Source organism: Myotis daubentonii, chromosome 12 (genome assembly GCF_963259705.1).
Source record: "Myotis daubentonii chromosome 12, mMyoDau2.1, whole genome shotgun sequence".
In the NCBI taxonomy this organism is placed as follows: Eukaryota; Metazoa; Chordata; class Mammalia; order Chiroptera; family Vespertilionidae; genus Myotis; species Myotis daubentonii.
Window position 1 is genome coordinate 27,972,263 of NC_081851.1, and position 14,117 is coordinate 27,986,379.

At 37.9% G+C, this 14,117-nt stretch overlaps 1 pseudogene; it reads right to left on the bottom strand.

The window, feature by feature from the left end:
- Positions 1–12,595: 12,595 nt before the first annotated feature.
- LOC132213159 (small ribosomal subunit protein uS2-like) lies at positions 12,596–13,588 on the bottom strand (annotated as a pseudogene).
- Between the last annotated feature and the right edge of the window lie 529 nt (positions 13,589–14,117).

Genomic DNA, 14,117 nt, shown 5'->3' on the forward strand with positions numbered 1-14,117 from the left:
TCCAGGAATATCAGCTATCCAAAAACTGACTCATCAATCTCATCAAACTCCATCCATTTTGGCAGACATAGAAACTCAGATGTACTAGAATCAATACTTGCAATGGTGGTTAATGACTCAAGAACCAACCTGAATCCTGATAGTGTGCAGTTTACCATACCACTATCTAAAGATTTACAGAATGGCATCTTACTCAATATTGCCTCTGACTTTTATAGAAAAGGAGCAGTGACAATGGGCTTATAACTCTGGTTTTCATTGAACAGGACTGCTGCTACTGGAATGAAGTGCCAAAGGCTTAATTAATGCACCAAGTTGAAATCACCTTGTGGAATTGGGCACTGTCTTCCAGAGTGTATTTCATGTCCTGAGTCAATGATTTATATAGAGTTCAGTGTCCCCAGTAGAGTACACTGGTCCAGCAATCAAGAAGTGGAAGTAGGATCAACATCTCACACAATCACTCTAATTTATCCACTTGAGGACTTTGCACTTCCTATTTCAAAATCATGGGATCTGTCAGGTAATTGTTCCTGCTTGCTGGGGATGGGAGGGTGGAACTGCGCTCTTGCCAGAGAATACAGTACTGTATCCATTGAACTGCAGCCTGGAGTTGCCACATTACTATTTAGAGCAGTGGTTCTCAACCTTCTGGCCCTTTAAATACAGTTCCTCATGTTGTGACCCAACCATAAAATTATTTTCGTTGCTAGTTCATAACTGTAATGTTGCTACTGTTATGAATCAAAATGTAAATATCTGATATGCAGAATGGTCTTAGGCGACCCCTGTGAAAGGGTCTTTTGACCGCCAAAGAGGTCGCGACCCACAGGTTGAGAACTGCTGATTTAGAGCCTTCTTATTGGGAAACCAACAAGCAAAGAAAAAAGTTACACTAATAATAATCCACTGTGATTTTCTCAAGGGTGATGATGGGACTATCTTTACCCCAGGGGATCCAGTAGGTTTTCTCTTGGTGCTTCAGTGCCCAACATTTTATGAAGATGATCAAATTCACCAACCTTATCAACAAGGACAAAGGACAAAGCAGCTAAGTATATGGGCCACCCAGGACTCAATATGGACTATCCCTCAAAGTAAGTAACCCACATCGGCCCAAACAATGGCCCAGGGTGAGGAAAATTTAAAATAGATGGGACAGGTAAGAGATGAATTGACACCTGTATTTTGCTTAACCTTTTTATTTAACTTTTTAAAAAGTATTTCAACTGGTGATGACTTTGATTAACTGGATATGTACTTTTACAAATGTGGGTAATTCTTGTTCTACATAATTCAACCATACAAAAATGGCACAAGAAATGGTCTTTATTCACCTAAGGTAAATGCCACCCAAGATATGATCCAACCTCACCTACTTCCCTAAATTTACACTTTGGATACTGTCTTGCTCCAAATGGCACTGGAGATGTTTAAAACCAATATTTCTGTCGCAACTGTTGTTGCCACCACAGAGCAAGGATCTCATGTGCTATCCAGTTTGGATACACAAAACCTCTACTATCCCCCACAGTTTAGATGGAGGTCAGGGTAACACATCCTGGACAGGCTTTAACCAAAAGGGAATGGAGCCTGAGAAGAAGCAAGTATATAACTTATTCTCTGTTCTTACTATCATGTATTTACATTAGATACAGTATTTTTATTTGGGCTTTCTGAGAATGTCCTGACATCAGTTATGCTCATTGAGAACCAGCGTTCCTTCTTGTATTTTCTCTATTTCCCTGTCTTACTTGTTCTGTTGTTGCTGTTAATCCTCATTATATCCATTGATTTTTAGAGAAGTGGAAGGGAGAGGGAGAGACACAGGGAGAAACATCAATGCGTGAGAGACACATCGATTGGTTGCCTCCCACACACACCCTGGCTAGGGCCTGGATCTAGCCTGCAATGGAGGTTCCTGCCCTTGATTGGAATGGAACTTGTGACCCTTTATTCCTCTGGCCAACTCTATATCCACTGAGCTAAACCTGCTAAGGCTTACTTTCAACTTTCACTTTTGCTTCCCTCTGCTTACACACTATTGTTGTTGCCCTAAGCTCTGTTATCTAGAAAACCTGAAATATTTAATTATTTTGTATTTGCACACTACTCCTATTTTCCCTGAATGTGAGTCTTTCAACTCCCCAATTTGAATAATATTTGAAATGACAGATAAATTAATGCTCTGGAGAGTGGCAAAATTTTGTGTAAAAGATTAGGATTAATTATGAACAAAACTGGGATTTGGTGAAAATCGTCTCTTGACTTTTCTTGCCTCCTTATCTTGGTGCCCAACTTACCCCCAGGCTTAGTACCCAAATTATTCTATTAGAAGAAACAGTATCCTTCATTTCTGTTACTGCCATTGTCAGTAACAGTTTTATTCTTTAATGATGAAGATGATATAACTGGATAAACTATACCAAGATAAATTACTATTTGGCAAATAAAGAAGAAAAAATAAAGTTTTTTTTCTTACTACCACAGGTAGAGTAACCCTATAAAATCTTTTGTAAGCCAAAGTGCTGTAAATAAAAGAAGCAATTACCATAATTTATTTCATGCATTTTCTATAACTAGTCAATTAAACTAGTATGCATATTGATTAATTTACATGTTGTATGATTATTTTTATTTTTCAATTACAGTTGACATTCAATATTATTTCATTTTAGTTTCAGGTATACAGCATAGTGGCTAGACAATTACATAATTTTTGAAATGATCTCCCTAATAAGTCTAGTACCCGCTTGGCACTATACGTATTTATTACAATGCTGTTGACTACATTCCTATGCTGTACTTTATATCCCCAGGACTATATTTTAACTACAATTTGTCCTTTTTAATCCCTTTACCTCTTTCACCCAGCCACCCACCCAATCCCCACCCATCTGGCAACCATCAGTGTGTTTCCATGAGTCTGTTTTTGTTTCATTTGTTCATTTATTTTGTGCTTTAGATTTGACGAATAAGTGATGGTATTTGTCCTTTTCTATCTTATTTTATTTAATATAATACCCTCTACATCCATACATGTTGTTGCAAATGGTAAAATTTCATTCTTTTATGGCTGAGTAATATTTCATTGTATATATGTACCACATGTTTTTATCCAATCATCTTTAAAAAAAATATATATATATATATATATATATATATATATATATATATATATATATACACATATATTGATTTTAGAGAGGAAGGGAGAGGGAGAGAGAGATAGGAATATCAATGATGAGAGAGAATCATTGATTGGCTGCCTCCTGCATACCCCACACTGGTTATCGAGCCTGCAACCCTCATGCACCCTGACTGGGAACTGAACTGTGATCTCCTGATTCATAGGTTGAGGCTCAACCACTGAGCCATGCCAGCTGGGCTATACAATCATCTTTTTATGGACACTTAGGTTGTTTCCATATCTTGGCTATTGTAAGTAATGCTTCAATGAACATAAGGGTGCATATTTTTTTGAATTCATGTTTTGCATTTCTTCATATAAATACCCATAAGTGGAATTGATGGTCATAAGGTAATTCTATTTTATTTTTTTGAGGCACCTCCATACTGTTTTTTAAGTGACTTCACCAATTTACAATCCTACCAACAGTGTACATCCTTGCAAATACTTGTTTGTTAATTTTTTTGATGACAGTCATTCTGAAAGGTGTGAGATATTATCTCATTGTGGTTTTAATATACATTTCTCTGACTAGTGACAGTGAGCATATTTTCATATGTCTACTAGTTATCTATATGTCCTCTTTGGATAAAATCTATTTAGGTCCTTTGCCTATATTTTAATTGAACTGTTTGTTTCTTTCTTTTTGGTGGTGTTATTTTTTCGGTGTTAGGTTGCATGGCATTTTAAATAAATTTTGTATGTTAATTCCTTATCAGAAGTATCATTGCTGAATAACTTCTCCCAATAAATAGATGGTCTTTTCATTTTGTTGATGGTTATCTTTACTGTGAACAACATTTTTGGTGTGATGTAGTCCCCTTTGTTTATTCTTTGTTTTGTTTTCCTTGCCCAAGGAGGTATATCAGAAAAAAGCATTACTAGTAGCAATGTCAGATAGCTTACTACCTATGTTTTCTTCTAAGAATATTATGGTTTCAGGTGTTACATCTAGAAATAGAACAAATAATTCTATATGGAACCACAGATGACCCTGAATGGCCATAGAAATCTTGAGAAAGAAGAACAAAGTTGGAGGCATCATGCTACCTCCAACTACCAGACTACAATAATCTAAACAGCATGGTACTGACATAAAATCAGACACATAGATCAATGCAACAGATTAGACAAACCGGAAATAAACCCACAACTATATAGTGAGTAATCTGTGACAAAGGAGGCAAGAATATGCAATGGGGTAAAGACAGTTCATTCAGTAAGTGGTGATGGGAAAATTGGACAGATAAATGTAAAAAATAAAATTAGATCACCGTATTACACCATACACAAAAATAAAATCAAAATAAATTACCATTGACTTGCATGCAAATTTTTTAAGAGTTCCCAGACCCACATATGGGACCAAAAATAGTCCCTGGGAAGGGAAGTTAGAGGGGCGCTGTCACTGCTCTAGGTGTGTGCTGCCTCTGAAGTCCCTCGCCACAAAGCAAACACAGTGCTTTTTTCGTTTAACCTTTTTTCTTAAAGGTGAAAATCCTCTTCAGAATTTTCTGGTTAGTAAAACAGGTACTAATGTAGGACTTTTGTAAAGTGAGGTAGCATAATGTGAACTTTTGAAACACAGGAATACCTATATCTGGTATCTAGGGGTCTTTAACTGATCCTTTTCAGGCAATATATTCATTGTATGTCCTATTAAGTACATAGTATTGGAACTGGCATCCAAAAACTATTCAGAGTATATGAAATTGTGATTGGCATTTTTTTTTAGTGCTGAAGTAGAATAAAAGGGCTCTTACTTGAAATGAGAAACTTAGAGATACCAATTTCCATCCCTTGATTTCCCTACTTATGCAATTCTCTCTTCACAAATCACCAATTCTGAGGCTTAAACCATGACGAAATTAAGCCACTCATGCAAGACTGATAAAGTATTTCTTGTTGGCATCAAAGTCTCTCAAAATGTCTCTCACTTCCCCCAACCAATCATTCCCTGGCATTATCGGCGAAGAATGTTCCTTTCTTTCACAAGAGTTTATTTAATTAATGAAATTCCTAGGGTAACTCTCCTGAATTTCTCTCTGGTTTAAACCTTTCCCTTTCCCTGGTATTGGGCTATATGAGGGTAAAAATAAATTTCCCTTGCCAGATAAAATATAATAAAGTGGGGTTTATGGGAACAAAAAGGCAGCTTTATTTTTTCAGGTAGAGGCATACCCCAGATGACACAGCAATATACAGCCCACGTGTTTATTACAATTTGAACAACTGTTTATTATTCATAAAATTAATCTTTCTTTTATAATATTATGTTTGTTACCTCTGAAAACTTGAATATTTTCATAAGGGATGATTGATTGGTGTTCAATGTGCACAATATTGACAGATGCCTTGAGAGTAAATAGGATACATTTTGTACCAGAATTTAAAGATTATCTTCTGTTATTTAGAAGCACAGGCAGAGAGAATAGCTACATCTGATAGCTAGCTGCTGCCGCTTTCACTGTTTTTCACGTTTGATCCTAAACCTCTAAAGCTGGAATTAGTAACTATATTGGCTGGGTGACGATCTATGGGTACGGATAGGAACAGAGATACAATGAAGAACTTTAATGGTATTCCTCATCACTTCCATTTCCCAGCCTTCTATTTCACCCCAAAACTTGGCTCACAGACTTCCTATCTCTCCCAGCTTCTCCCATCATTTGAAAGACCTTGTTATTCAAACTGGCATTCTCTTGTTCTTACAAACACGATTTCAACATAATTCAATCTATACACAACTATGATTGCATACCAAGACTTATCCTTCTCAAGAATACCTGTACTACCCCAGAATATCTACACAACCTCAAAAATCTTCAGTGCTATGATTGTATTGTTATTATCTGACATTCAAACCTTCCATTCTCTCACTTCTGTACTCCGGTGGTTTTCTTTTGAAAATTACCTATGCTTTGTCTTTACTCCATCTTTAGTTCTTTTTAGCCCATTGTTTATCCCTTTTGTCTTGTTTTAGACCTATCTGCAGATTGGCTATTGTGTTTAGTGAAACATATAATTAAGTCTACAACTTGCTGTAATTAGCAGTAATTGAAATTTAATACCATGTGTTTAAAGGAATATTCAAGTAAGAAGTTTGTTTCAGGATTATCAATAAAACTTGGTTACATAGTGAATTATTTCACTGATATCCTAATGCAACCCTGAAAATTAAATGACTGATTAGTGCATTTTTAAGACTATATTTTCCATTTTATATTACTGATGCTCCTTTTAAAACTATTTAAATAGAGCATTACTGATGCCCAATGTAAACCCATATATAATAAAATTGTCTTTTATATTGAATAAATATAGCTTTCATAATCTCTTAGTAATTGATTACTTTAGCTTTATAAATACATTATCACATATAGATAAAACGTGTCTAGGTTTGGCACTGGCTTGGAGGTGACCCGTGCTTCCCACCTAGGTGCCTGAGCTAACATTGCTCCCCGACCTGGATTAGTCCGATGGTTCCTGATCTGGCCAGTTTTAGTCCTGCTTTTGCTTTAAGGACTGTCAAGTGAAGCTATTCCTAAATCTCGTCTTCAAACCCTTTTTCTTGCTCCCAATCAGAATGAGATATAAAAATCTATATCCAGAAAATTATTTCAACAAATTGTGTCCCCATTTGCAATTAAGGCAACTGAATGCAGGAGAAATAAATTGACTTATGAGGTCATGCACTATGAGAAAAGCAAAGATTTGCCTAATGATCAGTGTTTTGTTATGTCTAATTCTCTGCCTTTGATTATTCCATTTTTAGGCTAAGAAAGGATAGGTAGATTTCATGCCCAAGGTCATGATACATTTAAAAACAGATGAGGAAGGGGCAGGAGAGGGGAGGAGAGTGTCAAAGGAGGAAAAAAGAGACAACTGTAATATTTTCAACAATAAAAATAAATTACAAAAGAAAAAAGAGAAAAAGGAGAGATGAGATGATTTCACTGACCATGATATGTAATCACAGATTCCTCTCATTGCTTCTGGAATTTGATGAAGATCCTTTCAATATAAATAGATGCTTGAAAAATAATGGGCACTAGCATAAAATGTTGAAGTGGTATCATCTGATAGGACAGTCTGTTCTATAGAGCATGCATCTAAGTGCTTCTCTGAGAGGAGGAGGAACAAGCCCAGGGAGATGGGTCAGCTACTAGAGAGCCAGGGAGGACTGCTCAGGAGGGAGTCAGTGCTGGGTGGTGGGGGCGCTCTCAGTTCTCAGTGGGATGACTACTATGGCATAGTTCTTGAGTCTGCCACTCTTTCACCAAATTCCAAATATCTAAACCTTCCCACATATACTTTAAAATCCTTGCCAGTAGTACTATAGTCTATCTGTAGGCTGAGAAAATTATGCTTATTTTTAACCTGGGGATAGGAAAATAGTTTCCTCTTTATCAACTGTGAACACTGTGATTCAATTGGCACTAATCTCCATTTGGGGCAAGCAAGGCCTTTTTTTTTTTTTTTTTTTTTTTTTTTTTTTTTAATATTGCCTTATCTGATTCAGAAAACAAATTAGTTGAATCTCTTTAATCCCTGCTGGTACAGGATGGAAAGGGGGGTTTACATGATTGAGATGGAGAAGCAAGTGAGTTGGTAATAAAGAAGGATTGAGGTTCCTGAAAGGAAGGCAGCATGAGATTGTCCCCAAACCAGAAACTTGCTCCCTATAGCACCATAGCCTGAGGCTTTGCATTAAACTAAGCAAAGCCTCAACAGGGCACATGGATATTCTGAGATAAGGTAGGATATAATTTAACAGAGCAGAGGTCTTTTAGTCTAGAAACACAAATTTAACCGTGTATATTGGATTGAACAATTTTTGTGTAAGAAAAATCCTATTCCATCTCTAAATACACATGGCTGAATAGCTTGGTAGCCATCATGGGGCTTCCATGAACAGAACAGTGTTCCCAGTCTACTTCAAGATCAAATAATTGAGTAAGATTCTGTAGATTTCCCAGCTCTCAGCAGCAGAGATCACGGAAATACAATAAGCTCGGGCCACATAGGCGGGTCTCAGTTGGGAGAGGGAACTCTACGGATGTGATAATTACCTTCTTCATATGCCCAATCATGTCCCATGCTCTTGGCGATTACCTTTTTAGTCAACCTTTTCATATATGGAAGACTCACAAATAATACTTTTCCACTTTCCTTTATATCAGGAGGTCAGGCCCCATGCCAGAGTCATCCTCAATTTAAATCAAGCTGATCAGTGTCCATAATGTAGATCAAGGCAGATGTAATTTTATGTATCACTGCTACAAAGGAGCCATTCTCTGGTAGAAGGTAAGAATCAATGAAATAGACCACAATTCTATATATATATATTCCCCTGATGCCATGTCATATTGTCTGAACCCATGATGTCTGAGAAAAACTCATTCAGTTCATAACATTTTAATACACATTGTTCTAGGCTTTCTTGGGCACCAGAAAATTTATGTCAGGACATAATCTCCCTGGCTTTCATGGGGGGAAAAAAAACAACATCATTTTTTTTTTTTTTTTTGCATTTAGGATATGATGGTTTGATGGAAAATTCTCAAAGAGATGTGCTACCAAGGACTATCCGTATCCTTCTTTTTTCAGCTATAACAAACTCAAAAGAATAAAACTCAGCTATAATTATGAATTGCAGACCAAAGGAAAATATTCTTTGTGTTTTTGTTTTTTTTCAAAAGTACTAGGCATTGGAGAGAGAGAGAAAAAAAATAACCTTTCCAACATTGGCACAGCAAATAAAAGCCAGATTCATTAAAAGTTAATGATGTAGGATGTAGATAATGAGAAGTAGAAGCAGAATTCATAGAGACATATTATCCTTCTGACGCATGGCAAAATTTAATGCATAATCAACATTGCTTGTCAGTTCCAGCGTCTATTTTTATCCCGGTGCCTTTAAAACTCAAAACCCATGAAAGATTCATGATCCCTAAGCCATGTGTTCGCTACAGTTAGAAACAATTATGTCATGTGGGTAAACTGCTTGCTAATAGAAACAGTTGCTACTTTGCATTGTAATACAGACAGCACCGTTTTGCATAACACCGTTCACTTTCATTTATATGCACTAAATGAAGGAGAGTGGCTTGGTGTAATACTTGGATAAGGGAGAAAATAGCACGGCCCACCTTGAGAGATTTGCAGCTACTCAAAAATGATATAGATGAAAAACTCCATGCCATGCCAGCTTAACGAAATCTAGTTAACTCAGTCTCCCAGTTTTATAGAAGAGGCCATAATGCCTTCAGGGTGGAAGGGGTTGTTCATAGTTTCAAACTGGTAAGCCTCAACGTGGAATCCATGTTTTATGTTGGCCTGTGCTCTTTCTACCCCATCTTGTTGTATTTGCCTCTAAGAGTATAAAGTTAGTTTGAAACTTGATGGTTGAAGGATACATTGAAAATTTATCTTCTCCTGTGTTAAAGAGCAAATTTGCTCTATCCATACTATCTTCTGAATTCTTTTTTTAAAATATATTTTATTGGTTTTTTACAGAGAGGAAGGGAGAGGGATAGAGAGCTAGAAACATTGATGAGAGAGAACCATTGATCAGCTGCTTCCTGCACATCCCCTACTGGCAATGTGCCTGCAACCAAGGTACATGCCCTTGACTGGAATCAAACCTGGGACCTTTCGGTCCACAGGCCAACGCTCTATCCACTGAGCCAAACCGGTCAGGGCTATCTTCTGAATTCTTAAGGTACTATGATGCACTACCATTTTTCCTGACCCAGCAGTGTTACATACCAAAGGCAACATGAAGCTAGCAAGGCAGCATGCTACCCTAGAATTAATATTGAGCGGAGTTTAGAAGACCAGAACTTTGGTTTTATTTCTGGAAGTAATTGCTTTGAGACTTAACTCTTGATCTCTAGAAATGGGGAGGTTGGCCTAAGTCAGTGGTCGGCAAACTCATTAGTCCACAGAGCCAAATATCAACAGTACAATGATTGAAATTTCTTTTGAGAGCCAAATTTTTTAAACTTAAACTATATAGGTAGGTACATTCTTATTAACTTAATTAGGGTACTCCTAAGGCTTAGGAAGAGCCACACTCAAGGGACCAAAAAGCCGCATGTGGCTTGCGAGCCGCAGTTTGCAGACCACAGGCCTAAGTCATCTTTAAGCATATGTTCACACAAAAATTCAAAGGACAAAAAGGTATGCCTCACAGTTATATGGATTTAATTTAGACTTGTAAAAGAAAGCATATTTCATCATGAAGTCCTATATTGCAAGTGAATAAGAAATGGTATGAAAATTTCATTTCTAGTAAAAAATTCCTAGAACTTATTCCTCCTGTATCACATAACTGCCATAAAATTACATGGAAGACATTTGATTTAGCCTGTGGTAAATAGGTTGAGTACTATATTTGAAATCTGTTATCTAGGCTTAAATGACTTGCAGTTTTAAGCCTATGCGTAAAGTTAGAGAATATTTAAAAATTACAAAGTTGTTTAATTTAAGGCATAGTTTGCCCACTCTTCTGGCTATTAATATTTATAATTTTCATGACTTCACCTTAAAACTCTACTATATAAAGCTTCACAAAAATAAAAAGAGTGGTATAACTTTAGTGATATCACTTTACAGAATGGTAAAAGGCCCTCAAATTTGCAAGTGTTGGGGAAATTAAGGTACCACATAGAAATGAGAGGGAAATAAAGTTCACTATATCCCTAACCTCAAACACTTTCCTTAAAATGAGTTCCTGAAAACCTCCTTCACAGAGAACAGCAATTATTTTTAGACATATTGAGCAGAATGATATCAATTTTTCTTTAAATTCTAGTGCTAAAGAATGCTTATTTTTGCTTATTCACAAAGCCAGGTATCATATTTTAACTAATTATCATTTGTCTATGCTACTAAATTGTGTAGCTCATGAGGGTGAAGGTTTTTATTAATCTATTTACTTTTGCTTATTTCTCTATCTCCTCCCTTAAGAATGGTTACTGTTGAAAACCACATTCTCGATATGTACTGCATGAATGAATAAATGGATACCATTTGACCTAATTCTTATAAACAATAGTCATAGTCAGTGACATCTGTTCAGGAAGCTGGCATGGGAGCTTTCTTTATGGGATTAAATAACTTCATAGCAGTATTTTTATGAACGAATTTATTATTCAACAGATATTCATTCCCCATCTTTTATGCGCAAGTCAAAGGAGATAATTACAGTGTGATATAAGATTTTAAAAAATATATAACACTCTTGTTTATATGCTATATTATATATGAGATGTGAGTGCTTCTATTAGGTTTAAAGGAAAACATAAACATGGGTTGCATCCTTGATTTGGATAGAAACTGTTTAATTGTCCTAGTGCCCACACGGGTCTTTTCCAGCCCTTTGCAATATATAACTGAAAGGGGGGAAGCAAGTGGTGACTTTTACCCATTTTATGCCATTTTTCCACATGGCAGCCACAGACATACCTTGCAAGAAATTTAAAACTCAGAAACCTACACTCATGCACTTGAATAATACATACAAGGGTATGGGGACAGCACAGCAGCTAGAATTGCTGATGCAGTCCATCTGCAGACTGAATCCCAGACGTTTTCTGGCCAAGGCTGAGGGGACATCACAGCCTCTGGCACAACAGCCAGTGGCACTGGGAATAGCTTCCTTGGCAATGGCTGGTGAGCCGGGGGCTCCAAGAATGAGATTGTCTGTGCCTTGCCAACCCTGTGTCCAAAGAGAGAGCATTTTTTTTGCATTGTTCTCATCCCTGGCCACAGTTCTTTGTTTAACAGACTGGCAGTCCAGAAAGACAATCATCCTGTTTAAGTAACTTTTGCTGCTTGGTTCGAAAATTTTCTTTGTTTTCTGTGTCTGACTTGCTAGATTAAATTGATTTTATTTTCATGCTGGCTTAATGCAAGTCCCTTGAACTTTGAGGGCAAGACCCAGGCACTGTAGCTGAATTAATTCCCAAAGTAACCTGATTAACTATTTTGAGCCTTTCCTTTTCTATCAGTCTGGATTGCTGATAATGAGTATGCACTGGACCTATCTAGCTACAATGACATCTTTTTATTTTGAGAGAAACCAGAAACACACAATCTTCTCTCAATGACGATAATAAAAAATAAAAAGTTTAAAGCTCTCCCGGATGTGGCTCAGTGGTTGAGTGTGGACCCATGAACCAAGAGGTCTCTGGTTCAATTCCTGGTCAGGGCACATGCCTGAGTAGTGGTCTGGATCCCCAGTAGGAGACCTGCAGGAGGCAGCCCATGGATGTTTCTATCTCTCTATCCCTCTCCCTTTCTCTCTCTTTCAAATAAAAAAAAATAAATAAATTTTAAAAGTTTACTTTTGTTCCCCTTATTTGATATTTATTTTTCCACTCTGTAAATTAGATCGTATTTTTTTTTTTTTTTTTTTTTTACTTTTAGAAACTGTTTATTTTCCATCAACCTTATTTCCGTTCTGTTAAGAATTTGTGGAAGAACAGCTTAGGACCACTCAGTGGTTGTTCCTACCCATTCAGTAGCCTGAGCAGTGGGAGCTGCAGACCAGTCTTCAGTGGCAGGCTGAGCACTCCAGTCTTCAGTAGGAAACTGCTGAATGGGTACAGAGGGCACCTGCACGCCTTCAGACCAGTCTGTAACCTCAGGCTGAGCAGCAGTGAACTCGGGAGCAGGAGCAGTCCATTCGCCCTGAAATTCCTCCTTGGTCACAGCCTTTTCAGCAGCAGCCTGCTCTTCCTTTTCAATCTCTTCAGGATCTCTGTAGAAGTAAAGATCAGGCATGACTTCCCACGGGTGTTCACGGGAGATAGTGCCACGCATGCGGAGTACTTCCCGGGCCAGCATCCACCACATCAGACCCACTGAGTGAGCCCCCTTGTTGTTGCAAGGGATGGCGATGTCCACATAGCGCAGCGGAGAGTCGGTGTTACACAGAGCGATGGTGGGCAGGTTAACGTAAGACGCCTCTGTGAGAGGCTGGTGGTCAGCCCTGGGGTCAGTAACCACCAGAAGTCTTGGCTCCCGGAAGGCTGCCTGGATCTGGTTGGTGAAGGTTCCAGGAGTGAAGCGGCCGGCAATGGGAGTGGCTCCAGTGGCAGCAGCAAACTTCAGCACAGCTCGCTGGCCAGTGTTCCTGGACGATATGACACTGACGTCAGCTGGGTTTTCGATGGCAACAATGGCCCGAGCTGCCAGCAGAAGCTTCTCCCAGGTTCTCTTCAGATTGATGATGTAGATGCCATCACTTTTCCTTTTGTAGATGTACTGTTCCATTTGGAAGTCAAGGTTGGTGCCACCTAAGTGGGTTCCTGCTGCAAGGAACTAGAGGACATCCTCCTCCTTCATTTGCAGGACATCAAGGGCTCCGGACATTGTGAAAAGTTTCCTTTAAGTTACGTGGGAACCGAGAACAACGCCTTATGGAGCCCTCCCTGGGTAGCGCGGAAAGCTAGATCGTATTTATTTAATCTACTACTTGTCATAGTTATTGGCAGTGCTACTGGTTTGTTTAATTAAACCATGATATGCAAACCTGACACACATAATACTTAAGTTATTATGTACTTTCTTCATTGGTCTAAGCTTAAATTTTTAGCAAAATATTAGCATCTGAATTCCCATAAACAAAACAGCTGAAACCTTGATAATAATCTATAGGTAAACACCTGGGCCCCTGTATTAATTTATGTTGCTGTTCCAAAGGCTATATTTTTCATGCTTTTTGGTATTTCTTTTCTGCAACTAAGATGTGTGTTTACAGTGAGAACAGGAAAGACAACTGTGTCCTTATTTCTGATGTTACAGAATTTACCAGGCACCCGAAAAATACGCAGGAGTACAGGAAAACCCATTTATTTTCAGATGTTTCTTGTGTACTAGCACAGGGCTCAGGGGAGACTGTTTCTCTCCAGATCCT